This window comes from Triturus cristatus, chromosome 12 (assembly GCF_964204655.1).
Source record: "Triturus cristatus chromosome 12, aTriCri1.1, whole genome shotgun sequence".
In the NCBI taxonomy this organism is placed as follows: Eukaryota; Metazoa; Chordata; class Amphibia; order Caudata; family Salamandridae; genus Triturus; species Triturus cristatus.
In genome coordinates this window covers 660,200,474-660,227,272 of record NC_140595.1, presented here as the reverse complement: position 1 = coordinate 660,227,272, position 26,799 = coordinate 660,200,474, and the positions used below count along the sequence as shown (strand labels likewise).

General features: G+C 41.1%; 27 non-coding genes across 27 annotated transcripts; 10 read left to right on the top strand and 17 right to left on the bottom strand.

Moving 5' to 3' along the window:
- Positions 1-374: 374 nt before the first annotated feature.
- Positions 375-446, bottom strand: TRNAT-UGU (transfer RNA threonine (anticodon UGU)). The gene has a single exon. It is a non-coding gene; the product is annotated as a tRNA-Thr (tRNA).
- A 1,083-nt stretch (positions 447-1,529) lies between these two features.
- TRNAI-UAU (transfer RNA isoleucine (anticodon UAU)) lies at positions 1,530-1,624 on the top strand. Its single transcript has 2 exons — positions 1,530-1,567; positions 1,589-1,624. It is a non-coding gene; the product is annotated as a tRNA-Ile (tRNA).
- Positions 1,625-2,783: 1,159 nt separating this feature from the next.
- TRNAI-UAU (transfer RNA isoleucine (anticodon UAU)) lies at positions 2,784-2,855 on the bottom strand. Its single transcript has one exon. It is a non-coding gene; the product is annotated as a tRNA-Ile (tRNA).
- A 589-nt stretch (positions 2,856-3,444) lies between these two features.
- TRNAS-GCU (transfer RNA serine (anticodon GCU)) lies at positions 3,445-3,526 on the bottom strand. The gene has a single exon. It is a non-coding gene; the product is annotated as a tRNA-Ser (tRNA).
- A 411-nt stretch (positions 3,527-3,937) lies between these two features.
- Positions 3,938-4,032, top strand: TRNAI-UAU (transfer RNA isoleucine (anticodon UAU)). The gene is made up of 2 exons: positions 3,938-3,975; positions 3,997-4,032. It is a non-coding gene; the product is annotated as a tRNA-Ile (tRNA).
- A 1,160-nt stretch (positions 4,033-5,192) lies between these two features.
- Positions 5,193-5,264, bottom strand: TRNAT-UGU (transfer RNA threonine (anticodon UGU)). The gene has a single exon. It is a non-coding gene; the product is annotated as a tRNA-Thr (tRNA).
- Positions 5,265-5,844: 580 nt separating this feature from the next.
- On the bottom strand, positions 5,845-5,926 carry TRNAS-GCU (transfer RNA serine (anticodon GCU)). Its single transcript has one exon. It is a non-coding gene; the product is annotated as a tRNA-Ser (tRNA).
- A 2,836-nt stretch (positions 5,927-8,762) lies between these two features.
- TRNAI-UAU (transfer RNA isoleucine (anticodon UAU)) lies at positions 8,763-8,857 on the top strand. Its single transcript has 2 exons — positions 8,763-8,800; positions 8,822-8,857. It is a non-coding gene; the product is annotated as a tRNA-Ile (tRNA).
- Positions 8,858-10,015: 1,158 nt separating this feature from the next.
- TRNAI-UAU (transfer RNA isoleucine (anticodon UAU)) lies at positions 10,016-10,087 on the bottom strand. Its single transcript has one exon. It is a non-coding gene; the product is annotated as a tRNA-Ile (tRNA).
- Positions 10,088-10,676: 589 nt separating this feature from the next.
- Positions 10,677-10,758, bottom strand: TRNAS-GCU (transfer RNA serine (anticodon GCU)). Its single transcript has one exon. It is a non-coding gene; the product is annotated as a tRNA-Ser (tRNA).
- A 411-nt stretch (positions 10,759-11,169) lies between these two features.
- TRNAI-UAU (transfer RNA isoleucine (anticodon UAU)) lies at positions 11,170-11,264 on the top strand. The gene is made up of 2 exons: positions 11,170-11,207; positions 11,229-11,264. It is a non-coding gene; the product is annotated as a tRNA-Ile (tRNA).
- Positions 11,265-12,438: 1,174 nt separating this feature from the next.
- TRNAT-UGU (transfer RNA threonine (anticodon UGU)) lies at positions 12,439-12,510 on the bottom strand. The gene has a single exon. It is a non-coding gene; the product is annotated as a tRNA-Thr (tRNA).
- A 589-nt stretch (positions 12,511-13,099) lies between these two features.
- Positions 13,100-13,181, bottom strand: TRNAS-GCU (transfer RNA serine (anticodon GCU)). The gene has a single exon. It is a non-coding gene; the product is annotated as a tRNA-Ser (tRNA).
- Positions 13,182-13,593: 412 nt separating this feature from the next.
- On the top strand, positions 13,594-13,688 carry TRNAI-UAU (transfer RNA isoleucine (anticodon UAU)). Its single transcript has 2 exons — positions 13,594-13,631; positions 13,653-13,688. It is a non-coding gene; the product is annotated as a tRNA-Ile (tRNA).
- Positions 13,689-14,848: 1,160 nt separating this feature from the next.
- On the bottom strand, positions 14,849-14,920 carry TRNAT-UGU (transfer RNA threonine (anticodon UGU)). The gene has a single exon. It is a non-coding gene; the product is annotated as a tRNA-Thr (tRNA).
- Positions 14,921-15,509: 589 nt separating this feature from the next.
- Positions 15,510-15,591, bottom strand: TRNAS-GCU (transfer RNA serine (anticodon GCU)). The gene has a single exon. It is a non-coding gene; the product is annotated as a tRNA-Ser (tRNA).
- A 412-nt stretch (positions 15,592-16,003) lies between these two features.
- Positions 16,004-16,098, top strand: TRNAI-UAU (transfer RNA isoleucine (anticodon UAU)). Its single transcript has 2 exons — positions 16,004-16,041; positions 16,063-16,098. It is a non-coding gene; the product is annotated as a tRNA-Ile (tRNA).
- A 1,174-nt stretch (positions 16,099-17,272) lies between these two features.
- TRNAT-UGU (transfer RNA threonine (anticodon UGU)) lies at positions 17,273-17,344 on the bottom strand. The gene has a single exon. It is a non-coding gene; the product is annotated as a tRNA-Thr (tRNA).
- A 588-nt stretch (positions 17,345-17,932) lies between these two features.
- Positions 17,933-18,014, bottom strand: TRNAS-GCU (transfer RNA serine (anticodon GCU)). The gene has a single exon. It is a non-coding gene; the product is annotated as a tRNA-Ser (tRNA).
- A 412-nt stretch (positions 18,015-18,426) lies between these two features.
- On the top strand, positions 18,427-18,521 carry TRNAI-UAU (transfer RNA isoleucine (anticodon UAU)). Its single transcript has 2 exons — positions 18,427-18,464; positions 18,486-18,521. It is a non-coding gene; the product is annotated as a tRNA-Ile (tRNA).
- Positions 18,522-20,836: 2,315 nt separating this feature from the next.
- TRNAI-UAU (transfer RNA isoleucine (anticodon UAU)) lies at positions 20,837-20,931 on the top strand. The gene is made up of 2 exons: positions 20,837-20,874; positions 20,896-20,931. It is a non-coding gene; the product is annotated as a tRNA-Ile (tRNA).
- Positions 20,932-22,105: 1,174 nt separating this feature from the next.
- On the bottom strand, positions 22,106-22,177 carry TRNAT-UGU (transfer RNA threonine (anticodon UGU)). The gene has a single exon. It is a non-coding gene; the product is annotated as a tRNA-Thr (tRNA).
- A 589-nt stretch (positions 22,178-22,766) lies between these two features.
- On the bottom strand, positions 22,767-22,848 carry TRNAS-GCU (transfer RNA serine (anticodon GCU)). Its single transcript has one exon. It is a non-coding gene; the product is annotated as a tRNA-Ser (tRNA).
- Positions 22,849-23,260: 412 nt separating this feature from the next.
- On the top strand, positions 23,261-23,355 carry TRNAI-UAU (transfer RNA isoleucine (anticodon UAU)). The gene is made up of 2 exons: positions 23,261-23,298; positions 23,320-23,355. It is a non-coding gene; the product is annotated as a tRNA-Ile (tRNA).
- A 1,160-nt stretch (positions 23,356-24,515) lies between these two features.
- Positions 24,516-24,587, bottom strand: TRNAT-UGU (transfer RNA threonine (anticodon UGU)). The gene has a single exon. It is a non-coding gene; the product is annotated as a tRNA-Thr (tRNA).
- A 589-nt stretch (positions 24,588-25,176) lies between these two features.
- On the bottom strand, positions 25,177-25,258 carry TRNAS-GCU (transfer RNA serine (anticodon GCU)). The gene has a single exon. It is a non-coding gene; the product is annotated as a tRNA-Ser (tRNA).
- Positions 25,259-25,670: 412 nt separating this feature from the next.
- TRNAI-UAU (transfer RNA isoleucine (anticodon UAU)) lies at positions 25,671-25,765 on the top strand. Its single transcript has 2 exons — positions 25,671-25,708; positions 25,730-25,765. It is a non-coding gene; the product is annotated as a tRNA-Ile (tRNA).
- The last annotated feature ends 1,034 nt before the right edge of the window (positions 25,766-26,799 follow it).

Below are 26,799 nucleotides of genomic sequence, written 5' to 3'. Positions count from 1 at the left end.
ATTTTATGGGGGAAGACTTTCACATCTCCTTGGTGAAATTTGTAGGGCCTTATAACATCCTTTCTGTGGATGCAGATTCAGTCGGAACAGAGGTCCTAGTCCTCGCTCTGCCTTTCAAAGGAACTGTAAATATGCATGGCTTATTTGGCTTTGCCCGGCAGGGCTTGCCCGCCAGGGTGAGAATGGCGTTTGTCAGGCGTTCGTCAGGCGATCGGAAGGGGTGAGGCAATAATTTATAATTCAATGATCTTCATGATATTTTCTTGATAATATGAAAGCAGGAAAGGGAAGCTTGGCAATAAGCAATCCTAAAGCAAGGTGTGACTCCAGGGAAGAATGACTTGAAAACAACATACAGAAAGACTCATGTAAAAAGGCCCTGATGAGGCTTGAACTCATGACCCCTGGTTTACAAGACCAGTGCTCTGCCACTGAGCTACAAGGCCAGTCTGCACGCAGGATGTAAATTGCAACATGTATTCTTACTGAGGTATGAATATATCTATGATTTTGAGACTCTGTATGGAAACGTAGTTGCATATGAATGTCCACGTGCGCGCACACATTGAAGACCATGCTTAAGGCACTTTTTTTGGAAGTATGAAAAACTACATTTTCATATGAGAAAATAAGAGTTTTCGCATTCAAGACCATACCGATAGCTCTAGTTAGTATGTCTGCAATCAGTGACATATAGAGAACCCACTTATTAGAAGTGATCTGTCTCTGTGGGGCAGACATATGTTAACAGTCATTCATTTGAGACGGCCTAAACTTTAGGAGTAAGAGCTGCTTTCTTATCAATCTATTTATCCAAACTGGTTAATAAGCCAGGAGTGAGTGAAAGGCAATCCTCTGGAAACTCCATGAAAGATCTAATTTCTATTACGCACAAAATACTTCACTTTATTTGACATATTTGTTAAAATGGAACAGTCAGATGATCCCATCTAGCGGATCCTGGCTCTGTCTTGAAAGAGAGTGTAATTATACTACAAGAAATGCTGGCCATCAAAAGAGACTCTGATGGCTTTCCGACGAAGGTGGGATTCGAACCCACGCGTGCAGAGCACAATGGATTAGCAGCCCATCGCCTTAACCACTCGGCCACCTCGTCTGCCCTACAGCCCCATCTGAATCCTTGCTTCACAAAAGGTACTGAAGTGTCAATATACTGTACCTAAAAAAGAAAAAAACAGCTGAGGCAAGATCTCACATTCCACGTCTTCCCCCAATCAGGGACCTACATTTCATTTTTGGGAAATTCTTACTATGTGCTAATTACAAATATTCATAAGATTCCCCTAGACTTTGTCAGAACTGTCAAGATATAATTCTATGGGGTTTTGAATTGACAGAGCATATGTTATAGGACAATTATAGAATCTATTCCGTTTGGACTGTATTTTTAATAGTCATGATAACATGCTAGCATGTGAGTCGATCTTGCACAGTGAATGATGGAGCAGTGTCTGTCATCTACTTGGTCAGCTGTAGATGGCTCACCTGGGGAGATGTGAAAAGAGAGAGCTCCAGTGGCGCAATCGGTTAGCGCGCGGTACTTATACAGCAGTACTTGCACTGAGCCATACCGAGGTTGTGAGTTCGAGCCTCACCTGGAGCAGCCGTGTTGTTTTTCATAAACCATTTCACAAAAAGTAAAGTTTAAACTCAGAGTATGGACGGCCCTTGCTAGAGAGTCTTTACTTCTTATAGGATCTACGTGTCCTACTCCTCTGGGTGCCAAAATCACATATCCTCCGCGATGCTCAGTTTAAACATTCCATGATGTGCCATCTTGCATTTCATGCAAACACCACATCAGTGCATTTAAAAATACATTTGTAGAATAATAAATATGATGAAAACAGTGTTCTCACATGATAACCATAAACTGAAGAGCTGCAAAAAATGCTGTATCAGCTACTTACAATAAAAGGTGACTCGAAAAAACTAGCAAAAGAAGAGCATCATCATATTAAAGGTTCTATTCACCATCTTGAGTTGCACCATAGCAGCTTATGGTGCTTTTCTGCTCAGAGTGTGCCTCCAATCCCACATTCATTTTTAATTTCTTTGCAGTTTAAAAAACAACAATTACTGCTCGAAGTTCACTTTTCAAAACCATTCAACCTATTAAATGTATTTCTCTAACCTATGAATGTGGTCCATGTTCACTTTTCCTCATCTTCATCTCGATACTCCTTTCCCAGAAACCAGGTTCACTTCTTCATTCAACCCACCCATCCAAAGTCACCAAATCTTTGAAGCAAGTCTGCCTATTCTCCCTTTCTCTCTATGTACAAGATACCTTGTATCATTTGAATGGACAGCAGGAGAGAAGGATATTTATGGTGAGTGGGGGTGGGGTTTTGAGGAGTAACCTCATTTGCCTAAGAGCCGGGGTATCTGGGAAAAAAAGTATTTTATGGGGGAAGACTTTCACATCTCCTTGGTGAAATTTGTAGGGCCTTATAACATCCTTTCTGTGGATGCAGATTCAGTCGGAACAGAGGTCCTAATCCTTGCTCTGCCTTTCAAAGGAACTGTAAATATGCATGGCTTATTTGGCTTTGCCCGGCAGGGTGAGAATGGCGTTTGTCAGGCGTTCGTCAGGCGATCGGAAGGGGTGAGGCAATAATTTATAATTCAATGATCTTCATGATATTTTCTTGATAATATGAAAGCAGGAAAGGGAAGCTTGGCAATAAGCAATCCTAAAGCAAGGTGTGACTCCAGGGAAGAATGACTTGAAAACAACATACAGAAAGACTCATGTAAAAAGGCCCTGATGAGGCTTGAACTCATGACCCCTGGTTTATAAGACCAGTGCTCTGCCACTGAGCTACAAGGCCAGTCTGCACGCAGGATGTAAATTGCAACATGTATTCTTACTGAGGTATGAATATATCTATGATTTTGAGACTCTGTATGGAAACGTAGTTGCATATGAATGTCCACGTGCGCGCACACATTGAAGACCATGCTTAAGGCACTTTTTTTGGAAGTATGAAAAACTACATTTTCATATGAGAAAATAAGAGTTTTCGCATTCAAGACCATACCGATAGCTCTAGTTAGTATGTCTGCAATCAGTGACATATAGAGAACCCACTTATTAGAAGTGATCTGTCTCTGTGGGGCAGACATATGTTAACAGTCATTCATTTGAGACGGCCTAAACTTTAGGAGTAAGAGCTGCTTTCTTATCAATCTATTTATCCAAACTGGTTAATAAGCCAGGAGTGAGTGAAAGGCAATCCTCTGGAAACTCCATGAAAGATCTAATTTCTATTACGCACAAAATACTTCACTTTATTTGACATATTTGTTAAAATGGAACAGTCAGATGATCCCATCTAGCGGATCCTGGCTCTGTCTTGAAAGAGAGTGTAATTATACTACAAGAAATGCTGGCCATCAAAAGAGACTCTGATGGCTTTCCGACGAAGGTGGGATTCGAACCCACGCGTGCAGAGCACAATGGATTAGCAGTCCATCGCCTTAACCACTCGGCCACCTCGTCTGCCCTACAGCCCCATCTGAAACCTTGCTTCACAAAAGGTACTGAAGTGTCAATATACTGTACCAAAAAAGAAAAAAACAGCTGAGGCAAGATCTCACATTCCACGTCTTCCCCCAATCAGGGACCTACATTTCATTTTTGGTAAATTCTTACTATGTGCTAATTACAAATATTCATAAGATTCCCCTAGACTTTGTCAGAACTGTCAAGATATAATTCTATGGGGTTTTGAATTGACAGAGCATATGTTATAGGACAATTATAGAATCTATTCCGTTTGGACTGTATTTTTAATAGTCATGATAACATGCTAGCATGTGAGTCGATCTTGCACAGTAAATGATGGAGCAGTGTCTGTCATCTACTTGGTCAGCTGTAGATGGCTCACCTGGGGAGATGTGAAAAGAGAGAGCTCCAGTGGCGCAATCGGTTAACGCGCGGTACTTATACAGCAGTACTTGCACTGAGCCATGCCGAGGTTGTGAGTTCGAGCCTCACCTGGAGCAGCCGTGTTGTTTTTCATAAACCATTTCACAAAAAGTAAAGTTTAAACTCAGAGTATGGACGGCCCTTGCTATAGAGTCTTTACTTCTTATAGGATCTACGTGTCCTACTTCTCTGGGTGCCAAATATTACATATCCTCCGCGATGCTCAGTTTAAACATTCCATGATGTGCCATCTTGCATTTCATGCAAACACCACATCAGTGCATTTAAAAATACATTTGTAGAATAATAAATATGATGAAAACAGTGTTCTCACATGATAACCATAAACTGAAGAGCTGCAAAAAATGCTGTATCAGCTACTTACAATAAAAGGTGACTCGAAAAAACTAGCAAAAGAAGAGCATCATCATATTAAAGGTTCTATTCACCATCTTGAGTTGCACCATAGCAGCTTATGGTGCTTTTCTGCTCAGAGTGTGCCTCCAATCCCACATTCATTTTTAATTTCTTTGCAGTTTAAAAAACAACAATTACTGCTCGAAGTTCACTTTTCAAAACCATTCAACCTATTAAATGTATTTCTCTAACCTATGAATGTGGTCCATGTTCACTTTTCCTCATCTTCATCTCGATACTCCTTTCCCAGAAACCAGGTTCACTTCTTCATTCAACCCACCCATCCAAAGTCACCAAATCTTTGAAGCAAGTCTGCCTATTCTCCCTTTCTCTCTATGTACAAGATACCTTGTATCATTTGAATGGACAGCAGGAGAGAAGGATATTTATGGTGAGTGGGGGTGGGGTTTTGAGGAGTAACCTCATTTGCCTAAGAGCCGGGGTATCTGGGAAAAAAAGTATTTTATGGGGGAAGACTTTCACATCTCCTTGGTGAAATTTGTAGGGCCTTATAACATCCTTTCTGTGGATGCAGATTCAGTCGGAACAGAGGTCCTAGTCCTCGCTCTGCCTTTCAAAGGAACTGTAAATATGCATGGCTTATTTGGCTTTGCCCGGCAGGGTGAGAATGGCGTTCGTCAGGCGTTCGTCAGGCGATCGGAAGGGGTGAGGCAATAATTTATAATTCAATGATCTTCATGATATTTTCTTGATAATATGAAAGCAGGAAAGGGAAGCTTGGCAATAAGCAATCCTAAAGCAAGGTGTGACTCCAGGGAAGAATGACTTGAAAACAACATACAGAAAGACTCATGTAAAAAGGCCCTGATGAGGCTTGAACTCATGACCCCTGGTTTACAAGACCAGTGCTCTGCCACTGAGCTACAAGGCCAGTCTGCACGCAGGATGTAAATTGCAACATGTATTCTTACTGAGGTATGAATATATCTATGATTTTGAGACTCTGTATGGAAACGTAGTTGCATATGAATGTCCACGTGCGCGCACACATTGAAGACCATGCTTAAGGCACTTTTTTTGGAAGTATGAAAAACTACATTTTCATATGAGAAAATAAGAGTTTTCGCATTCAAGACCATACCGATAGCTCTAGTTAGTATGTCTGCAATCAGTGACATATAGAGAACCCACTTATTAGAAGTGATCTGTCTCTGTGGGGCAGACATATGTTAACAGTCATTCATTTGAGACGGCCTAAACTTTAGGAGTAAGAGCTGCTTTCTTATCAATCTATTTATCCAAACTGGTTAATAAGCCAGGAGTGAGTGAAAGGCAATCCTCTGGAAACTCCATGAAAGATCTAATTTCTATTACGCACAAAATACTTCACTTTATTTGACAAAATGGAACAGTCAGATGATCCCATCTAGCGGATCCTGGCTCTGTCTTGAAAGAGAGTGTAATTATACTACAAGAAATGCTGGCCATCAAAAGAGACTCTGATTGCTTTCCGACGAAGGTGGGATTCGAACCCACGCGTGCAGAGCACAATGGATTAGCAGTCCATCGCCTTAACCACTCGGCCACCTCGTCTGCCCTACAGCCCCATCTGAAACCTTGCTTCACAAAAGGTACTGAAGTGTCAATATACTGTACCTAAAAAAGAAAAAAACAGCTGAGGCAAGATCTCACATTCCACGTCTTCCCCCAATCAGGGACCTACATTTCATTTTTGGGAAATTCTTACTATGTGCTAATTACAAATATTCATAAGATTCCCCTAGACTTTGTCAGAACTGTCAAGATATAATTCTATGGGGTTTTGAATAGACAGAGCATATGTTATAGGACAATTATAGAATCTATTCCGTTTGGACTGTATTTTTAATAGTCATGATAACATGCTAGCATGTGAGTCGATCTTGCACAGTGAATGATGGAGCAGTGTCTGTCATCTACTTGGTCAGCTGTAGATGGCTCACCTGGGGAGATGTGAAAAGAGAGAACTCCAGTGGCGCAATCGGTTAGCGCGCGGTACTTATACAGCAGTACTTGCACTGAGCCATGCCGAGGTTGTGAGTTCGAGCCTCACCTGTAGCAGCCGTGTTGATTTTCATAAACCATTTCACAAAAAGTAAAGTTTAAACTCAGAGTATGGACGGCCCTTGCTAGAGAGTCTTTACTTCTTATAGGATCTACGTGTCCTACTCCTCTGGGTGCCAAATATCACATATCCTCCGCGATGCTCAGTTTAAACATTCCATGATGTGCCATCTTGCATTTCATGCAAACACCACATCAGTGCATTTAAAAATACATTTGTAGAATAATAAATATGATGAAAACAGTGTTCTCACATGATAACCATAAACTGAAGAGCTGCAAAAAATGCTGTATCAGCTACTTACAATAAAAGGTGACTCGAAAAAACTAGCAAAAGAAGAGCATCATCATATTAAAGGTTCTATTCACCATCTTGAGTTGCACCATAGCAGCTTATGGTGCTTTTCTGCTCAGAGTGTGCCTCCAATCCCACATTCATTTTTAATTTCTTTGCAGTTTAAAAAACAACAATTACTGCTCGAAGTTCACTTTTCAAAACCATTCAACCTATTAAATGTATTTCTCTAACCTATGAATGTGGTCCATGTTCACTTTTCCTCATCTTCATCTCGATACTCCTTTCCCAGAAACCAGGTTCACTTCTTCATTCAACCCACCCATCCAAAGTCACCAAATCTTTGAAGCAAGTCTGCCTATTCTCCCTTTCTCTCTATGTACAAGATACCTTGTATCATTTGAATGGACAGCAGGAGAGAAGGATATTTATGGTGAGTGGGGGTGGGGTTTTGAGGAGTAACCTCATTTGCCTAAGAGCCGGGGTATCTGGGAAAAAAAGTATTTTATGGGGGAAGACTTTCACATCTCCTTGGTGAAATTTGTAGGGCCTTATAACATCCTTTCTGTGGATGCAGATTCAGTCGGAACAGAGGTCCTAGTCCTCGCTCTGCCTTTCAAAGGAACTGTAAATATGCATGGCTTATTTGGCTTTGCCCGGCAGGGCTTGCCCGGCAGGGTGAGAATGGCGTTTGTCAGGCGTTCGTCAGGCGATCGGAAGGGGTGAGGCAATAATTTATAATTCAATGATCTTCATGATATTTTCTTGATAATATGAAAGCAGGAAAGGGAAGCTTGGCAATAAGCAATCCTAAAGCAAGGTGTGACTCCAGGGAAGAATGACTTGAAAACAACATACAGAAAGACTCATGTAAAAAGGCCCTGATGAGGCTTGAACTCATGACCCCTGGTTTACAAGACCAGTGCTCTGCCACTGAGCTACAAGGACAGTCTGCACGCAGGATGTAAATTGCAACATGTATTCTTACTGAGGTATGAATATATCTATGATTTTGAGACTCTATATGGAAACGTAGTTGCATATGAATGTCCACGTGCGCGCACACATTGAAGACCATGCTTAAGGCACTTTTTTTGGAAGTATGAAAAACTACATTTTCATATGAGAAAATAAGAGTTTTCGCATTCAAGACCATACCGATAGCTCTAGTTAGTATGTCTGCAATCAGTGACATATAGAGAACCCACTTATTAGAAGTGATCTGTCTCTGTGGGGCAGACATATGTTAACAGTCATTCATTTGAGAATGCCTAAACTTTAGGAGTAAGAGCTGCTTTCTTATCAATCTATTTATCCAAACTGGTTAATAAGCCAGGAGTGAGTGAAAGGCAATCCTCTGGAAACTCCATGAAAGATCTAATTTCTATTACGCACAAAATACTTCACTTTATTTGACATATTTGTTAAAATGGAACAGTCAGATGATCCCATCTAGCGGATCCTGGCTCTGTCTTGAAAGAGAGTGTAATTATACTACAAGAAATGCTGGCCATCAAAAGAGACTCTGATGGCTTTCCGACGAAGGTGGGATTCGAACCCACGCGTGCAGAGCACAATGGATTAGCAGCCCATCGCCTTAACCACTCGGCCACCTCGTCTGCCCTACAGCCCCATCTGAATCCTTGCTTCACAAAAGGTACTGAAGTGTCAATATACTGTACCTAAAAAAGAAAAAAACAGCTGAGGCAAGATCTCACATTCCACGTCTTCCCCCAATCAGGGACCTACATTTCATTTTTGGGAAATTCTTACTATGTGCTAATTACAAATATTCATAAGATTCCCCTAGACTTTGTCAGAACTGTCAAGATATAATTCTATGGGGTTTTGAATTGACAGAGCATATGTTATAGGACAATTATAGAATCTATTCCGTTTGGACTGTATTTTTAATAGTCATGATAACATGCTAGCATGTGAGTCGATCTTGCACAGTGAATGATGGAGCAGTGTCTGTCATCTACTTGGTCAGCTGTAGATGGCTCACCTGGGGAGATGTGAAAAGAGAGAGCTCCAGTGGCGCAATCGGTTAGCGCGCGGTACTTATACAGCAGTACTTGCACTGAGCCATGCCGAGGTTGTGAGTTCGAGCCTCACCTGGAGCAGCCGTGTTGTTTTTCATAAACCATTTCACAAAAAGTAAAGTTTAAACTCAGAGTATGGACGGCCCTTGCTAGAGAGTCTTTACTTCTTATAGGATCTACGTGTCCTACTCCTCTGGGTGCCAAAATCACATATCCTCCGCGATGCTCAGTTTAAACATTCCATGATGTGCCATCTTGCATTTCATGCAAACACCACATCAGTGCATTTAAAAATACATTTGTAGAATAATAAATATGATGAAAACAGTGTTCTCACATGATAACCATAAACTGAAGAGCTGCAAAAAATGCTGTATCAGCTACTTACAATAAAAGGTGACTCGAAAAAACTAGCAAAAGAAGAGCATCATCATATTAAAGGTTCTATTCACCATCTTGAGTTGCACCATAGCAGCTTATGGTGCTTTTCTGCTCAGAGTGTGCCTCCAATCCCACATTCATTTTTAATTTCTTTGCAGTTTAAAAACAACAATTACTGCTCGAAGTTCACTTTTCAAAACCATTCAACCTATTAAATGTATTTCTCTAACCTATGAATGTGGTCCATGTTCACTTTTCCTCATCTTCATCTCGATACTCCTTTCCCAGAAACCAGGTTCACTTCTTCATTCAACCCACCCATCCAAAGTCACCAAATCTTTGAAGCAAGTCTGCCTATTCTCCCTTTCTCTCTATGTACAAGATACCTTGTATCATTTGAATGGACAGCAGGAGAGAAGGATATTTATGGTGAGTGGGGGTGGGGTTTTGAGGAGTAACCTCATTTGCCTAAGAGCCGGGGTATCTGGGAAAAAAAGTATTTTATGGGGGAAGACTTTCACATCTCCTTGGTGAAATTTGTAGGGCCTTATAACATCCTTTCTGTGGATGCAGATTCAGTCGGAACAGAGGTCCTAATCCTTGCTCTGCCTTTCAAAGGAACTGTAAATATGCATGGCTTATTTGGCTTTGCCCGGCAGGGTGAGAATGGCGTTTGTCAGGCGTTCGTCAGGCGATCGGAAGGGGTGAGGCAATAATTTATAATTCAATGATCTTCATGATATTTTCTTGATAATATGAAAGCAGGAAAGGGAAGCTTGGCAATAAGCAATCCTAAAGCAAGGTGTGACTCCAGGGAAGAATGACTTGAAAACAACATACAGAAAGACTCATGTAAAAAGGCCCTGATGAGGCTTGAACTCATGACCCCTGGTTTATAAGACCAGTGCTCTGCCACTGAGCTACAAGGCCAGTCTGCACGCAGGATGTAAATTGCAACATGTATTCTTACTGAGGTATGAATATATCTATGATTTTGAGACTCTGTATGGAAACGTAGTTGCATATGAATGTCCACGTGCGCGCACACATTGAAGACCATGCTTAAGGCACTTTTTTTGGAAGTATGAAAAACTTCATTTTCATATGAGAAAATAAGAGTTTTCGCATTCAAGACCATACCGATAGCTCTAGTTAGTATGTCTGCAATCAGTGACATATAGAGAACCCACTTATTAGAAGTGATCTGTCTCTGTGGGGCAGACATATGTTAACAGTCATTCATTTGAGACGGCCTAAACTTTAGGAGTAAGAGCTGCTTTCTTATCAATCTATTTATCCAAACTGGTTAATAAGCCAGGAGTGAGTGAAAGGCAATCCTCTGGAAACTCCATGAAAGATCTAATTTCTATTACGCACAAAATACTTCACTTTATTTGACATATTTGTTAAAATGGAACAGTCAGATGATCCCATCTAGCGGATCCTGGCTCTGTCTTGAAAGAGAGTGTAATTATACTACAAGAAATGCTGGCCATCAAAAGAGACTCTGATGGCTTTCCGACGAAGGTGGGATTCGAACCCACGCGTGCAGAGCACAATGGATTAGCAGTCCATCGCCTTAACCACTCGGCCACCTCGTCTGCCCTACAGCCCCATCTGAAACCTTGCTTCACAAAAGGTACTGAAGTGTCAATATACTGTACCAAAAAAGAAAAAAACAGCTGAGGCAAGATCTCACATTCCACGTCTTCCCCCAATCAGGGACCTACATTTCATTTTTGGTAAATTCTTACTATGTGCTAATTACAAATATTCATAAGATTCCCCTAGACTTTGTCAGAACTGTCAAGATATAATTCTATGGGGTTTTGAATTGACAGAGCATATGTTATAGGACAATTATAGAATCTATTCCGTTTGGACTGTATTTTTAATAGTCATGATAACATGCTAGCATGTGAGTCGATCTTGCACAGTGAATGATGGAGCAGTGTCTGTCATCTACTTGGTCAGCTGTAGATGGCTCACCTGGGGAGATGTGAAAAGAGAGAGCTCCAGTGGCGCAATTGGTTAACGCGCGGTACTTATACAGCAGTACTTGCACTGAGCCATGCCGAGGTTGTGAGTTCGAGCCTCACCTGGAGCAGCCGTGTTGTTTTTCATAAACCATTTCACAAAAAGTAAAGTTTAAACTCAGAGTATGGACGGCCCTTGCTATAGAGTCTTTACTTCTTATAGGATCTACGTGTCCTACTCCTCTGGGTGCCAAATATCACATATCCTCCGCGATGCTCAGTTTAAACATTCCATGATGTGCCATCTTGCATTTCATGCAAACACCACATCAGTGCATTTAAAAATACATTTGTAGAATAATAAATATGATGAAAACAGTGTTCTCACATGATAACCATAAACTGAAGAGCTGCAAAAAATGCTGTATCAGCTACTTACAATAAAAGGTGACTCGAAAAAACTAGCAAAAGAAGAGCATCATCATATTAAAGGTTCTATTCACCATCTTGAGTTGCACCATAGCAGCTTATGGTGCTTTTCTGCTCAGAGTGTGCCTCCAATCCCACATTCATTTTTAATTTCTTTGCAGTTTAAAAAACAACAATTACTGCTCGAAGTTCACTTTTCAAAACCATTCAACCTATTAAATGTATTTCTCTAACCTATGAATGTGGTCCATGTTCACTTTTCCTCATCTTCATCTCGATACTCCTTTCCCAGAAACCAGGTTCACTTCTTCATTCAACCCACCCATCCAAAGTCACCAAATCTTTGAAGCAAGTCTGCCTATTCTCCCTTTCTCTCTATGTACAAGATACCTTGTATCATTTGAATGGACAGCAGGAGAGAAGGATATTTATGGTGAGTGGGGGTGGGGTTTTGAGGAGTAACCTCATTTGCCTAAGAGCCGGGGTATCTGGGAAAAAAAGTATTTTATGGGGGAAGACTTTCACATCTCCTTGGTGAAATTTGTAGGGCCTTATAACATCCTTTCTGTGGATGCAGATTCAGTCGGAACAGAGGTCCTAGTCCTCGCTCTGCCTTTCAAAGGAACTGTAAATATGCATGGCTTATTTGGCTTTGCCCGGCAGGGCTTGCCCGGCAGGGTGAGAATGGCGTTCGTCAGGCGTTCGTCAGGCGATCGGAAGGGGTGAGGCAATAATTTATAATTCAATGATCTTCATGATATTTTCTTGATAATATGAAAGCAGGAAAGGGAAGCTTGGCAATAAGCAATCCTAAAGCAAGGTGTGACTCCAGGGAAGAATGACTTGAAAACAACATACAGAAAGACTCATGTAAAAAGGCCCTGATGAGGCTTGAACTCATGACCCCTGGTTTACAAGACCAGTGCTCTGCCACTGAGCTACAAGGCCAGTCTGCACGCAGGATGTAAATTGCAACATGTATTCTTACTGAGGTATGAATATATCTATGATTTTGAGACTCTGTATGGAAACGTAGTTGCATATGAATGTCCACGTGCGCGCACACATTGAAGACCATGCTTAAGGCACTTTTTTTGGAAGTATGAAAAACTACATTTTCATATGAGAAAATAAGAGTTTTCGCATTCAAGACCATACCGATAGCTCTAGTTAGTATGTCTGCAATCAGTGACATATAGAGAACCCACTTATTAGAAGTGATCTGTCTCTGTGGGGCAGACATATGTTAACAGTCATTCATTTGAGAATGCCTAAACTTTAGGAGTAAGAGCTGCTTTCTTATCAATCTATTTATCCAAACTGGTTAATAAGCCAGGAGTGAGTGAAAGGCAATCCTCTGGAAACTCCATGAAAGATCTAATTTCTATTACGCACAAAATACTTCACTTTATTTGACATATTTGTTAAAATGGAACAGTCAGATGATCCCATCTAGCGGATCCTGGCTCTGTCTTGAAAGAGAGTGTAATTATACTACAAGAAATGCTGGCCATCAAAAGAGACTCTGATGGCTTTCCGACGAAGGTGGGATTCGAACCCACGCGTGCAGAGCACAATGGATCAGCAGTCCATCGCCTTAACCACTCGGCCACCTCGTCTGCCCTACAGCCCCATCTGAAACCTTGCTTCACAAAAGGTACTGAAGTGTCAATATACTGTACCTAAAAAAGAAAAAAACAGCTGAGGCAAGATCTCACATTCCACGTCTTCCCCCAATCAGGGACCTACATTTCATTTTTGGGAAATTCTTACTATGTGCTAATTACAAATATTCATAAGATTCCCCGAGACTTTGTCAGAACTGTCAAGATATAATTCTATGGGGTTTTGAATAGACAGAGCATATGTTATAGGACAATTATAGAATCTATTCCGTTTGGACTGTATTTTTAATAGTCATGATAACATGCTAGCATGTGAGTCGATCTTGCACAGTGAATGATGGAGCAGTGTCTGTCATCTACTTGGTCAGCTGTAGATGGCTCACCTGGGGAGATGTGAAAAGAGAGAGCTCCAGTGGCGCAATCGGTTAGCGCGCGGTACTTATACAGCAGTACTTGCACTGAGCCATGCTGAGGTTGTGAGTTCGAGCCTCACCTGGAGCAGCCGTGTTGTTTTTCATAAACCATTTCACAAAAAGTAAAGTTTAAACTCAGAGTATGGACGGCCCTTGCTAGAGAGTCTTTACTTCTTATAGGATCTACGTGTCCTACTCCTCTGGGTGCCAAATATCACATATCCTCCGCGATGCTCAGTTTAAACATTCCATGATGTGCCATCTTGCATTTCATGCAAACACCACATCAGTGCATTTAAAAATACATTTGTAGAATAATAAATATGATGAAAACAGTGTTCTCACATGATAACCATAAACTGAAGAGCTGCAAAAAATGCTGTATCAGCTACTTACAATAAAAGGTGACTCGAAAAAACTAGCAAAAGAAGAGCATCATCATATTAAAGGTTCTATTCACCATCTTGAGTTGCACCATAGCAGCTTATGGTGCTTTTCTGCTCAGAGTGTGCCTCCAATCCCACATTCATTTTTAATTTCTTTGCAGTTTAAAAAACAACAATTACTGCTCGAAGTTCACTTTTCAAAACCATTCAACCTATTAAATGTATTTCTCTAACCTATGAATGTGGTCCATGTTCACTTTTCCTCATCTTCATCTCGATACTCCTTTCCCAGAAACCAGGTTCACTTCTTCATTCAACCCACCCATCCAAAGTCACCAAATCTTTGAAGCAAGTCTGCCTATTCTCCCTTTCTCTCTATGTACAAGATACCTTGTATCATTTGAATGGACAGCAGGAGAGAAGGATATTTATGGTGAGTGGGGGTGGGGTTTTGAGGAGTAACCTCATTTGCCTAAGAGCCGGGGTATCTGGGAAAAAAAGTATTTTATGGGGGAAGACTTTCACATCTCCTTGGTGAAATTTGTAGGGCCTTATAACATCCTTTCTGTGGATGCAGATTCAGTCGGAACAGAGGTCCTAGTCCTCGCTCTGCCTTTCAAAGGAACTGTAAATATGCATGGCTTATTTGGCTTTGCCCGGCAGGGTGAGAATGGCGTTTGTCAGGCGTTCGTCAGGCGATCGGAAGGGGTGAGGCAATAATTTATAATTCAATGATCTTCATGATATTTTCTTGATAATATGAAAGCAGGAAAGGGAAGCTTGGCAATAAGCAATCCTAAAGCAAGGTGTGACTCCAGGGAAGAATGACTTGAAAACAACATACAGAAAGACTCATGTAAAAAGGCCCTGATGAGGCTTGAACTCATGACCCCTGGTTTACAAGACCAGTGCTCTGCCACTGAGCTACAAGGCCAGTCTGCACGCAGGATGTAAATTGCAACATGTATTCTTACTGAGGTATGAATATATCTATGATTTTGAGACTCTGTATGGAAACGTAGTTGCATATGAATGTCCACGTGCGCGCACACATTGAAGACCATGCTTAAGGCACTTTTTTTGGAAGTATGAAAAACTACATTTTCATATGAGAAAATAAGAGTTTTCGCATTCAAGACCATACCGATAGCTCTAGTTAGTATGTCTGCAATCAGTGACATATAGAGAACCCACTTATTAGAAGTGATCTGTCTCTGTGGGGCAGACATATGTTAACAGTCATTCATTTGAGAATGCCTAAACTTTAGGAGTAAGAGCTGCTTTCTTATCAATCTATTTATCCAAACTGGTTAATAAGCCAGGAGTGAGTGAAAGGCAATACTCTGGAAACTCCATGAAAGATCTAATTTCTATTACGCACAAAATACTTCACTTTATTTGACATATTTGTTAAAATGGAACAGTCAGATGATCCCATCTAGCGGATCCTGGCTCTGTCTTGAAAGAGAGTGTAATTATACTACAAGAAATGCTGGCCATCAAAAGAGACTCTGATGGCTTTCCGACGAAGGTGGGATTCGAACCCACGCGTGCAGAGCACAATGGATTAGCAGTCCATCGCCTTAACCACTCGGCCACCTCGTCTGCCCTACAGCCCCATCTGAAACCTTGCTTCACAAAAGGTACTGAAGTGTCAATATACTGTACCTAAAAAAGAAAAAAACAGCTGAGGCAAGATCTCACATTCCACGTCTTCCCCCAATCAGGGACCTACATTTCATTTTTGGGAAATTCTTACTATGTGCTAATTACAAATATTCATAAGATTCCCCGAGACTTTGTCAGAACTGTCAAGATATAATTCTATGGGGTTTTGAATAGACAGAGCATATGTTATAGGACAATTATAGAATCTATTCCGTTTGGACTGTATTTTTAATAGTCATGATAACATGCTAGCATGTGAGTCGATCTTGCACAGTGAATGATGGAGCAGTGTCTGTCATCTACTTGGTCAGCTGTAGATGGCTCACCTGGGGAGATGTGAAAAGAGAGAGCTCCAGTGGTGCAATCGGTTAGCGCGCGGTACTTATACAGCAGTACTTGCACTGAGCCATGCCGAGGTTGTGAGTTCGAGCCTCACCTGGAGCAGCCGTGTTGTTTTTCATAAACCATTTCACAAAAAGTAAAGTTTAAACTCAGAGTATGGACGGCCCTTGCTAGAGAGTCTTTACTTCTTATAGGATCTACGTGTCCTACTCCTCTGGGTGCCAAATATCACATATCCTCCGCGATGCTCAGTTTAAACATTCCATGATGTGCCATCTTGCATTTCATGCAAACACCACATCAGTGCATTTAAAAATACATTTGTAGAATAATAAATATGATGAAAACAGTGTTCTCACATGATAACCATAAACTGAAGAGCTGCAAAAAATGCTGTATCAGCTACTTACAATAAAAGGTGACTCGAAAAAACTAGCAAAAGAAGAGCATCATCATATTAAAGGTTCTATTCACCATCTTGAGTTGCACCATAGCAGCTTATGGTGCTTTTCTGCTCAGAGTGTGCCTCCAATCCCACATTCATTTTTAATTTCTTTGCAGTTTAAAAAACAACAATTACTGCTCGAAGTTCACTTTTCAAAACCATTCAACCTATTAAATGTATTTCTCTAACCTATGAATGTGGTCCATGTTCACTTTTCCTCATCTTCATCTCGATACTCCTTTCCCAGAAACCAGGTTCACTTCTTCATTCAACCCACCCATCCAAAGTCACCAAATCTTTGAAGCAAGTCTGCCTATTCTCCCTTTCTCTCTATGTACAAGATACCTTGTATCATTTGAATGGACAGCAGGAGAGAAGGATATTTATGGTGAGTGGGGGTGGGGTTTTGAGGAGTAACCTCATTTGCCTAAGAGCCGGGGTATCTGGGAAAAAAAGTATTTTATGGGGGAAGACTTTCACATCTCCTTGGTGAAATTTGTAGGGCCTTATAACATCCTTTCTGTGGATGCAGATTCAGTCGGAACAGAGGTCCTAGTCCTCGCTCTGCCTTTCAAAGGAACTGTAAATATGCATGGCTTATTTGGCTTTGCCCGGCAGGGCTTGCCCGGCAGGGTGAGAATGGCGTTTGTCAGGCGTTCGTCAGGCGATCGGAAGGGGTGAGGCAATAATTTATAATTCAATGATCTTCATGATATTTTCTTGATAATATGAAAGCAGGAAAGGGAAGCTTGGCAATAAGCAATCCTAAAGCAAAGTGTGACTCCAGGGAAGAATGACTTGAAAACAACATACAGAAAGACTCATGTAAAAAGGCCCTGATGAGGCTTGAACTCATGACCCCTGGTTTACAAGACCAGTGCTCTGCCACTGAGCTACAAGGCCAGTCTGCACGCAGGATGTAAATTGCAACATGTATTCTTACTGAGGTATGAATATATCTATGATTTTGAGACTCTGTATGGAAACGTAGTTGCATATGAATGTCCACGTGCGCGCACACATTGAAGACCATGCTTAAGGCACTTTTTTGGAAGTATGAAAAACTACATTTTCATATGAGAAAATAAGAGTTTTCGCATTCAAGACCATACCGATAGCTCTAGTTAGTATGTCTGCAATCAGTGACATATAGAGAACCCACTTATTAGAAGTGATCTGTCTCTGTGGGGCAGACATATGTTAACAGTCATTCATTTGAGAATGCCTAAACTTTAGGAGTAAGAGCTGCTTTCTTATCAATCTATTTATCCAAACTGGTTAATAAGCCAGGAGTGAGTGAAAGGCAATCCTCTGGAAACTCCATGAAAGATCTAATTTCTATTACGCACAAAATACTTCACTTTATTTGACATATTTGTTAAAATGGAACAGTCAGATGATCCCATCTAGCGGATCCTGGCTCTGTCTTGAAAGAGAGTGTAATTATACTACAAGAAATGCTGGCCATCAAAAGAGACTCTGATGGCTTTCCGACGAAGGTGGGATTCGAACCCACGCGTGCAGAGCACAATGGATTAGCAGTCCATCGCCTTAACCACTCGGCCACCTCGTCTGCCCTACAGCCCCATCTGAAACCTTGCTTCACAAAAGGTACTGAAGTGTCAATATACTGTACCTAAAAAAGAAAAAAACAGCTGAGGCAAGATCTCACATTCCACGTCTTCCCCCAATCAGGGACCTACATTTCATTTTTGGGAAATTCTTACTATGTGCTAATTACAAATATTCATAAGATTCCCCAAGACTTTGTCAGAACTGTCAAGATATAATTCTATGGGGTTTTGAATAGACAGAGCATATGTTATAGGACAATTATAGAATCTATTCCGTTTGGACTGTATTTTTAATAGTCATGATAACATGCTAGCATGTGAGTCGATCTTGCACAGTGAATGATGGAGCAGTGTCTGTCATCTACTTGGTCAGCTGTAGATGGCTCACCTGGGGAGATGTGAAAAGAGAGAGCTCCAGTGGTGCAATCGGTTAGCGCGTGGTACTTATACAGCAGTACTTGCACTGAGCCATGCCGAGGTTGTGAGTTCGAGCCTCACCTGGAGCAGCCGTGTTGTTTTTCATAAACCATTTCACAAAAAGTAAAGTTTAAACTCAGAGTATGGACGGCCCTTGCTAGAGAGTCTTTACTTCTTATAGGATCTACGTGTCCTACTCCTCTGGGTGCCAAATATCACATATCCTCCGCGATGCTCAGTTTAAACATTCCATGATGTGCCATCTTGCATTTCATGCAAACACCACATCAGTGCATTTAAAAATACATTTGTAGAATAATAAATATAATGAAAACAGTGTTCTCACATGATAACCATAAACTGAAGAGCTGCAAAAAATGCTGTATCAGCTACTTACAATAAAAGGTGACTCGAAAAAACTAGCAAAAGAAGAGCATCATCATATTAAAGGTTCTATTCACCATCTTGAGTTGCACCATAGCAGCTTATGGTGCTTTTCTGCTCAGAGTGTGCCTCCAATCCCACATTCATTTTTAATTTCTTTGCAGTTTAAAAAACAACAATTACTGCTCGAAGTTCACTTTTCAAAACCATTCAACCTATTAAATGTATTTCTCTAACCTATGAATGTGGTCCATGTTCACTTTTCCTCATCTTCATCTCGATACTCCTTTCCCAGAAACCAGGTTCACTTCTTCATTCAACCCACCCATCCAAAGTCATCAAATCTTTGAAGCAAGTCTGCCTATTCTCCTTTTCTCTCTATGTACAAGATACCTTGTATCATTTGAATGGACAGCAGGAGAGAAGGATATTTATGGTGAGTGGGGGTGGGGTTTTGAGGAGTAACCTCATTTGCCTAAGAGCCGGGGTATCTGGGAAAAAAAGTATTTTATGGGGGAAGACTTTCACATCTCCTTGGTGAAATTTGTAGGGCCTTATAACATCCTTTCTGTGGATGCAGATTCAGTCGGAACAGAGGTCCTAGTCCTCGCTCTGCCTTTCAAAGGAACTGTAAATATGCATGGCTTATTTGGCTTTGCCCGGCAGGGTGAGAATGACGTTTGTCAGGCGTTCGTCAGGCGATCGGAAGGGGTGAGGCAATAATTTATAATTCAATGATCTTCATGATATTTTCTTGATAATATGAAAGCAGGAAAGGGAAGCTTGGCAATAAGCAATCCTAAAGCAAGGTGTGACTCCAGGGAAGAATGACTTGAAAACAACATACAGAAAGACTCATGTAAAAAGGCCCTGATGAGGCTTGAACTCATGACCCCTGGTTTACAAGACCAGTGCTCTGCCACTGAGCTACAAGGACAGTCTGCACGCAGGATGTAAATTGCAACATGTATTCTTACTGAGGTATGAATATATCTATGATTTTGAGACTCTATATGGAAACGTAGTTGCATATGAATGTCCACGTGCGCGCACACATTGAAGACCATGCTTAAGGCACTTTTTTTGGAAGTATGAAAAACTACATTTTCATATGAGAAAATAAGAGTTTTCGCATTCAAGACCATACCGATAGCTCTAGTTAGTATGTCTGCAATCAGTGACATATAGAGAACCCACTTATTAGAAGTGATCTGTCTCTGTGGGGCAGACATATGTTAACAGTCATTCATTTGAGAATGCCTAAACTTTAGGAGTAAGAGCTGCTTTCTTATCAATCTATTTATCCAAACTGGTTAATAAGCCAGGAGTGAGTGAAAGGCAATCCTCTGGAAACTCCATGAAAGATCTAATTTCTATTACGCACAAAATACTTCACTTTATTTGACATATTTGTTAAAATGGAACAGTCAGATGATCCCATCTAGCGGATCCTGGCTCTGTCTTGAAAGAGAGTGTAATTATACTACAAGAAATGCTGGCCATCAAAAGAGACTCTGATGGCTTTCCGACGAAGGTGGGATTCGAACCCACGCGTGCAGAGCACAATGGATTAGCAGTCCATCGCCTTAACCACTCAGCCACCTCGTCTGCCCTACAGCCCCATCTGAAACCTTGCTTCACAAAAGGTACTGAAGTGTCAATATACTGTACCTAAAAAAGAAAAAAACAGCTGAGGCAAGATCTCACATTCCACGTCTTCCCCCAATCAGGGACCTACATTTCATTTTTGGGAAATTCTTACTATGTGCTAATTACAAATATTCATAAGATTCCCCGAGACTTTGTCAGAACTGTCAAGATATAATTCTATGGGGTTTTGAATAGACAGAGCATATGTTATAGGACAATTATAGAATCTATTCCGTTTGGACTGTATTTTTAATAGTCATGATAACATGCTAGCATGTGAGTCGATCTTGCACAGTGAATGATGGAGCAGTGTCTGTCATCTACTTGGTCAGCTGTAGATGGCTCACCTGGGGAGATGTCAAAAGAGAGAGCTCCAGTGGCGCAATCGGTTAGCGCGCGGTACTTATACAGCAGTACTTGCACTGAGCCATGCCGAGGTTGTGAGTTCGAGCCTCACCTGGAGCAGCCGTGTTGTTTTTCATAAACCATTTCACAAAAAGTAAAGTTTAAACTCAGAGTATGGACGGCCCTTGCTAGAGAGTCTTTACTTCTTATAGGATCTACGTGTCCTACTCCTCTGGGTGCCAAATATCACATATCCTCCGCGATGCTCAGTTTAAACATTCCATGATGTGCCATCTTGCATTTCATGCAAACACCACATCAGTGCATTTAAAAATACATTTGTAGAATAATAAATATGATGAAAACAGTGTTCTCACATGATAACCATAAACTGAAGAGCTGCAAAAAATGCTGTATCAGCTACTTACAATAAAAGGTGACTCGAAAAAACTAGCAAAAGAAGAGCATCATCATATTAAAGGTTCTATTCACCATCTTGAGTTGCACCATAGCAGCTTATGGTGCTTTTCTGCTCAGAGTGTGCCTCCAATCCCACATTCATTTTTAATTTCTTTGCAGTTTAAAAAACAACAATTACTGCTCGAAGTTCACTTTTCAAAACCATTCAACCTATTAAATGTATTTCTCTAACCTATGAATGTGGTCCATGTTCACTTTTCCTCATCTTCATCTCGATACTCCTTTCCCAGAAACCAGGTTCACTTCTTCATTCAACCCACCCATCCAAAGTCACCAAATCTTTGAAGCAAGTCTGCCTATTCTCCCTTTCTCTCTATGTACAAGATACCTTGTATCATTTGAATGGACAGCAGGAGAGAAGGATATTTATGGTGAGTGGGGGTGGGGTTTTGAGGAGTAACCTCATTTGCCTAAGAGCCGGGGTATCTGGGAAAAAAAGTATTTTATGGGGGAAGACTTTCACATCTCCTTGGTGAAATTTGTAGGGCCTTATAACATCCTTTCTGTGGATGCAGATTCAGTCGGAACAGAGGTCCTAGTCCTCGCTCTGCCTTTCAAAGGAACTGTAAATATGCATGGCTTATTTGGCTTTGCCCGGCAGGGCTTGCCCGGCAGGGTGAGAATGGCGTTCGTCAGGCGTTCGTCAGGCGATCGGAAGGGGTGAGGCAATAATTTATAATTCAATGATCTTCATGATATTTTCTTGATAATATGAAAGCAGGAAAGGGAAGCTTGGCAATAAGCAATCCTAAAGCAAGGTGTGACTCCAGGGAAGAATGACTTGAAAACAACATACAGAAAGACTCATGTAAAAAGGCCCTGATGAGGCTTGAACTCATGACCCCTGGTTTACAAGACCAGTGCTCTGCCACTGAGCTACAAGGCCAGTCTGCACGCAGGATGTAAATTGCAACATGTATTCTTACTGAGGTATGAATATATCTATGATTTTGAGACTCTGTATGGAAACGTAGTTGCATATGAATGTCCACGTGCGCGCACACATTGAAGACCATGCTTAAGGCACTTTTTTTGGAAGTATGAAAAACTACATTTTCATATGAGAAAATAAGAGTTTTCGCATTCAAGACCATACCGATAGCTCTAGTTAGTATGTCTGCAATCAGTGACATATAGAGAACCCACTTATTAGAAGTGATCTGTCTCTGTGGGGCAGACATATGTTAACAGTCATTCATTTGAGAATGCCTAAACTTTAGGAGTAAGAGCTGCTTTCTTATCAATCTATTTATCCAAACTGGTTAATAAGCCAGGAGTGAGTGAAAGGCAATCCTCTGGAAACTCCATGAAAGATCTAATTTCTATTACGCACAAAATACTTCACTTTATTTGACATATTTGTTAAAATGGAACAGTCAGATGATCCCATCTAGCGGATCCTGGCTCTGTCTTGAAAGAGAGTGTAATTATACTACAAGAAATGCTGGCCATCAAAAGAGACTCTGATGGCTTTCCGACGAAGGTGGGATTCGAACCCACGCGTGCAGAGCACAATGGATCAGCAGTCCATCGCCTTAACCACTCGGCCACCTCGTCTGCCCTACAGCCCCATCTGAAACCTTGCTTCACAAAAGGTACTGAAGTGTCAATATACTGTACCTAAAAAAGAAAAAAACAGCTGAGGCAAGATCTCACATTCCACGTCTTCCCCCAATCAGGGACCTACATTTCATTTTTGGGAAATTCTTACTATGTGCTAATTACAAATATTCATAAGATTCCCCGAGACTTTGTCAGAACTGTCAAGATATAATTCTATGGGGTTTTGAATAGACAGAGCATATGTTATAGGACAATTATAGAATCTATTCCGTTTGGACTGTATTTTTAATAGTCATGATAACATGCTAGCATGTGAGTCGATCTTGCACAGTGAATGATGGAGCAGTGTCTGTCATCTACTTGGTCAGCTGTAGATGGCTCACCTGGGGAGATGTGAAAAGAGAGAGCTCCAGTGGCGCAATCGGTTAGCGCGCGGTACTTATACAGCAGTACTTGCACTGAGCCATGCCGAGGTTGTGAGTTCGAGCCTCACCTGGAGCAGCCGTGTTGTTTTTCATAAACCATTTCACAAAAAGTAAAGTTTAAACTCAGAGTATGGACGGCCCTTGCTAGAGAGTCTTTACTTCTTATAGGATCTACGTGTCCTACTCCTCTGGGTGCCAAATATCACATATCCTCCGCGATGCTCAGTTTAAACATTCCATGATGTGCCATCTTGCATTTCATGCAAACACCACATCAGTGCATTTAAAAATACATTTGTAGAATAATAAATATGATGAAAACAGTGTTCTCACATGATAACCATAAACTGAAGAGCTGCAAAAAATGCTGTATCAGCTACTTACAATAAAAGGTGACTCGAAAAAACTAGCAAAAGAAGAGCATCATCATATTAAAGGTTCTATTCACCATCTTGAGTTGCACCATAGCAGCTTATGGTGCTTTTCTGCTCAGAGTGTGCCTCCAATCCCACATTCATTTTTAATTTCTTTGCAGTTTAAAAAACAACAATTACTGCTCGAAGTTCACTTTTCAAAACCATTCAACCTATTAAATGTATTTCTCTAACCTATGAATGTGGTCCATGTTCACTTTTCCTCATCTTCATCTCGATACTCCTTTCCCAGAAACCAGGTTCACTTCTTCATTCAACCCACCCATCCAAAGTCACCAAATCTTTGAAGCAAGTCTGCCTATTCTCCCTTTCTCTCTATGTACAAGATACCTTGTATCATTTGAATGGACAGCAGGAGAGAAGGATATTTATGGTGAGTGGGGGTGGGGTTTTGAGGAGTAACCTCATTTGCCTAAGAGCCGGGGTATCTGGGAAAAAAAGTATTTTATGGGGGAAGACTTTCACATCTCCTTGGTGAAATTTGTAGGGCCTTATAACATCCTTTCTGTGGATGCAGATTCAGTCGGAACAGAGGTCCTAGTCCTCGCTCTGCCTTTCAAAGGAACTGTAAATATGCATGGCTTATTTGGCTTTGCCCGGCAGGGTGAGAATGGCGTTTGTCAGGCGTTCGTCAGGCGATCGGAAGGGGTGAGGCAATAATTTATAATTCAATGATCTTCATGATATTTTCTTGATAATATGAAAGCAGGAAAGGGAAGCTTGGCAATAAGCAATCCTAAAGCAAGGTGTGACTCCAGGGAAGAATGACTTGAAAACAACATACAGAAAGACTCATGTAAAAAGGCCCTGATGAGGCTTGAACTCATGACCCCTGGTTTACAAGACCAGTGCTCTGCCACTGAGCTACAAGGCCAGTCTGCACGCAGGATGTAAATTGCAACATGTATTCTTACTGAGGTATGAATATATCTATGATTTTGAGACTCTGTATGGAAACGTAGTTGCATATGAATGTCCACGTGCGCGCACACATTGAAGACCATGCTTAAGGCACTTTTTTTGGAAGTATGAAAAACTACATTTTCATATGAGAAAATAAGAGTTTTCGCATTCAAGACCATACCGATAGCTCTAGTTAGTATGTCTGCAATCAGTGACATATAGAGAACCCACTTATTAGAAGTGATCTGTCTCTGTGGGGCAGACATATGTTAACAGTCATTCATTTGAGAATGCCTAAACTTTAGGAGTAAGAGCTGCTTTCTTATCAATCTATTTATCCAAACTGGTTAATAAGCCAGGAGTGAGTGAAAGGCAATACTCTGGAAACTCCATGAAAGATCTAATTTCTATTACGCACAAAATACTTCACTTTATTTGACATATTTGTTAAAATGGAACAGTCAGATGATCCCATCTAGCGGATCCTGGCTCTGTCTTGAAAGAGAGTGTAATTATACTACAAGAAATGCTGGCCATCAAAAGAGACTCTGATGGCTTTCCGACGAAGGTGGGATTCGAACCCACGCGTGCAGAGCACAATGGATTAGCAGTCCATCGCCTTAACCACTCGGCCACCTCGTCTGCCCTACAGCCCCATCTGAAACCTTGCTTCACAAAAGGTACTGAAGTGTCAATATACTGTACCTAAAAAAGAAAAAAACAGCTGAGGCAAGATCTCACATTCCACGTCTTCCCCCAATCAGGGACCTACATTTCATTTTTGGGAAATTCTTACTATGTGCTAATTACAAATATTCATAAGATTCCCCGAGACTTTGTCAGAACTGTCAAGATATAATTCTATGGGGTTTTGAATAGACAGAGCATATGTTATAGGACAATTATAGAATCTATTCCGTTTGGACTGTATTTTTAATAGTCATGATAACATGCTAGCATGTGAGTCGATCTTGCACAGTGAATGATGGAGCAGTGTCTGTCATCTACTTGGTCAGCTGTAGATGGCTCACCTGGGGAGATGTGAAAAGAGAGAGCTCCAGTGGTGCAATCGGTTAGCGCGCGGTACTTATACAGCAGTACTTGCACTGAGCCATGCCGAGGTTGTGAGTTCGAGCCTCACCTGGAGCAGCCGTGTTGTTTTTCATAAACCATTTCACAAAAAGTAAAGTTTAAACTCAGAGTATGGACGGCCCTTGCTAGAGAGTCTTTACTTCTTATAGGATCTACGTGTCCTACTCCTCTGGGTGCCAAATATCACATATCCTCCGCGATGCTCAGTTTAAACATTCCATGATGTGCCATCTTGCATTTCATGCAAACACCACATCAGTGCATTTAAAAATACATTTGTAGAATAATAAATATGATGAAAACAGTGTTCTCACATGATAACCATAAACTGAAGAGCTGCAAAAAATGCTGTATCAGCTACTTACAATAAAAGGTGACTCGAAAAAACTAGCAAAAGAAGAGCATCATCATATTAAAGGTTCTATTCACCATCTTGAGTTGCACCATAGCAGCTTATGGTGCTTTTCTGCTCAGAGTGTGCCTCCAATCCCACATTCATTTTTAATTTCTTTGCAGTTTAAAAAACAACAATTACTGCTCGAAGTTCACTTTTCAAAACCATTCAACCTATTAAATGTATTTCTCTAACCTATGAATGTGGTCCATGTTCACTTTTCCTCATCTTCATCTCGATACTCCTTTCCCAGAAACCAGGTTCACTTCTTCATTCAACCCACCCATCCAAAGTCACCAAATCTTTGAAGCAAGTCTGCCTATTCTCCCTTTCTCTCTATGTACAAGATACCTTGTATCATTTGAATGGACAGCAGGAGAGAAGGATATTTATGGTGAGTGGGGGTGGGGTTTTGAGGAGTAACCTCATTTGCCTAAGAGCCGGGGTATCTGGGAAAAAAAGTATTTTATGGGGGAAGACTTTCACATCTCCTTGGTGAAATTTGTAGGGCCTTATAACATCCTTTCTGTGGATGCAGATTCAGTCGGAACAGAGGTCCTAGTCCTCGCTCTGCCTTTCAAAGGAACTGTAAATATGCATGGCTTATTTGGCTTTGCCCGGCAGGGCTTGCCCGGCAGGGTGAGAATGGCGTTTGTCAGGCGTTCGTCAGGCGATCGGAAGGGGTGAGGCAATAATT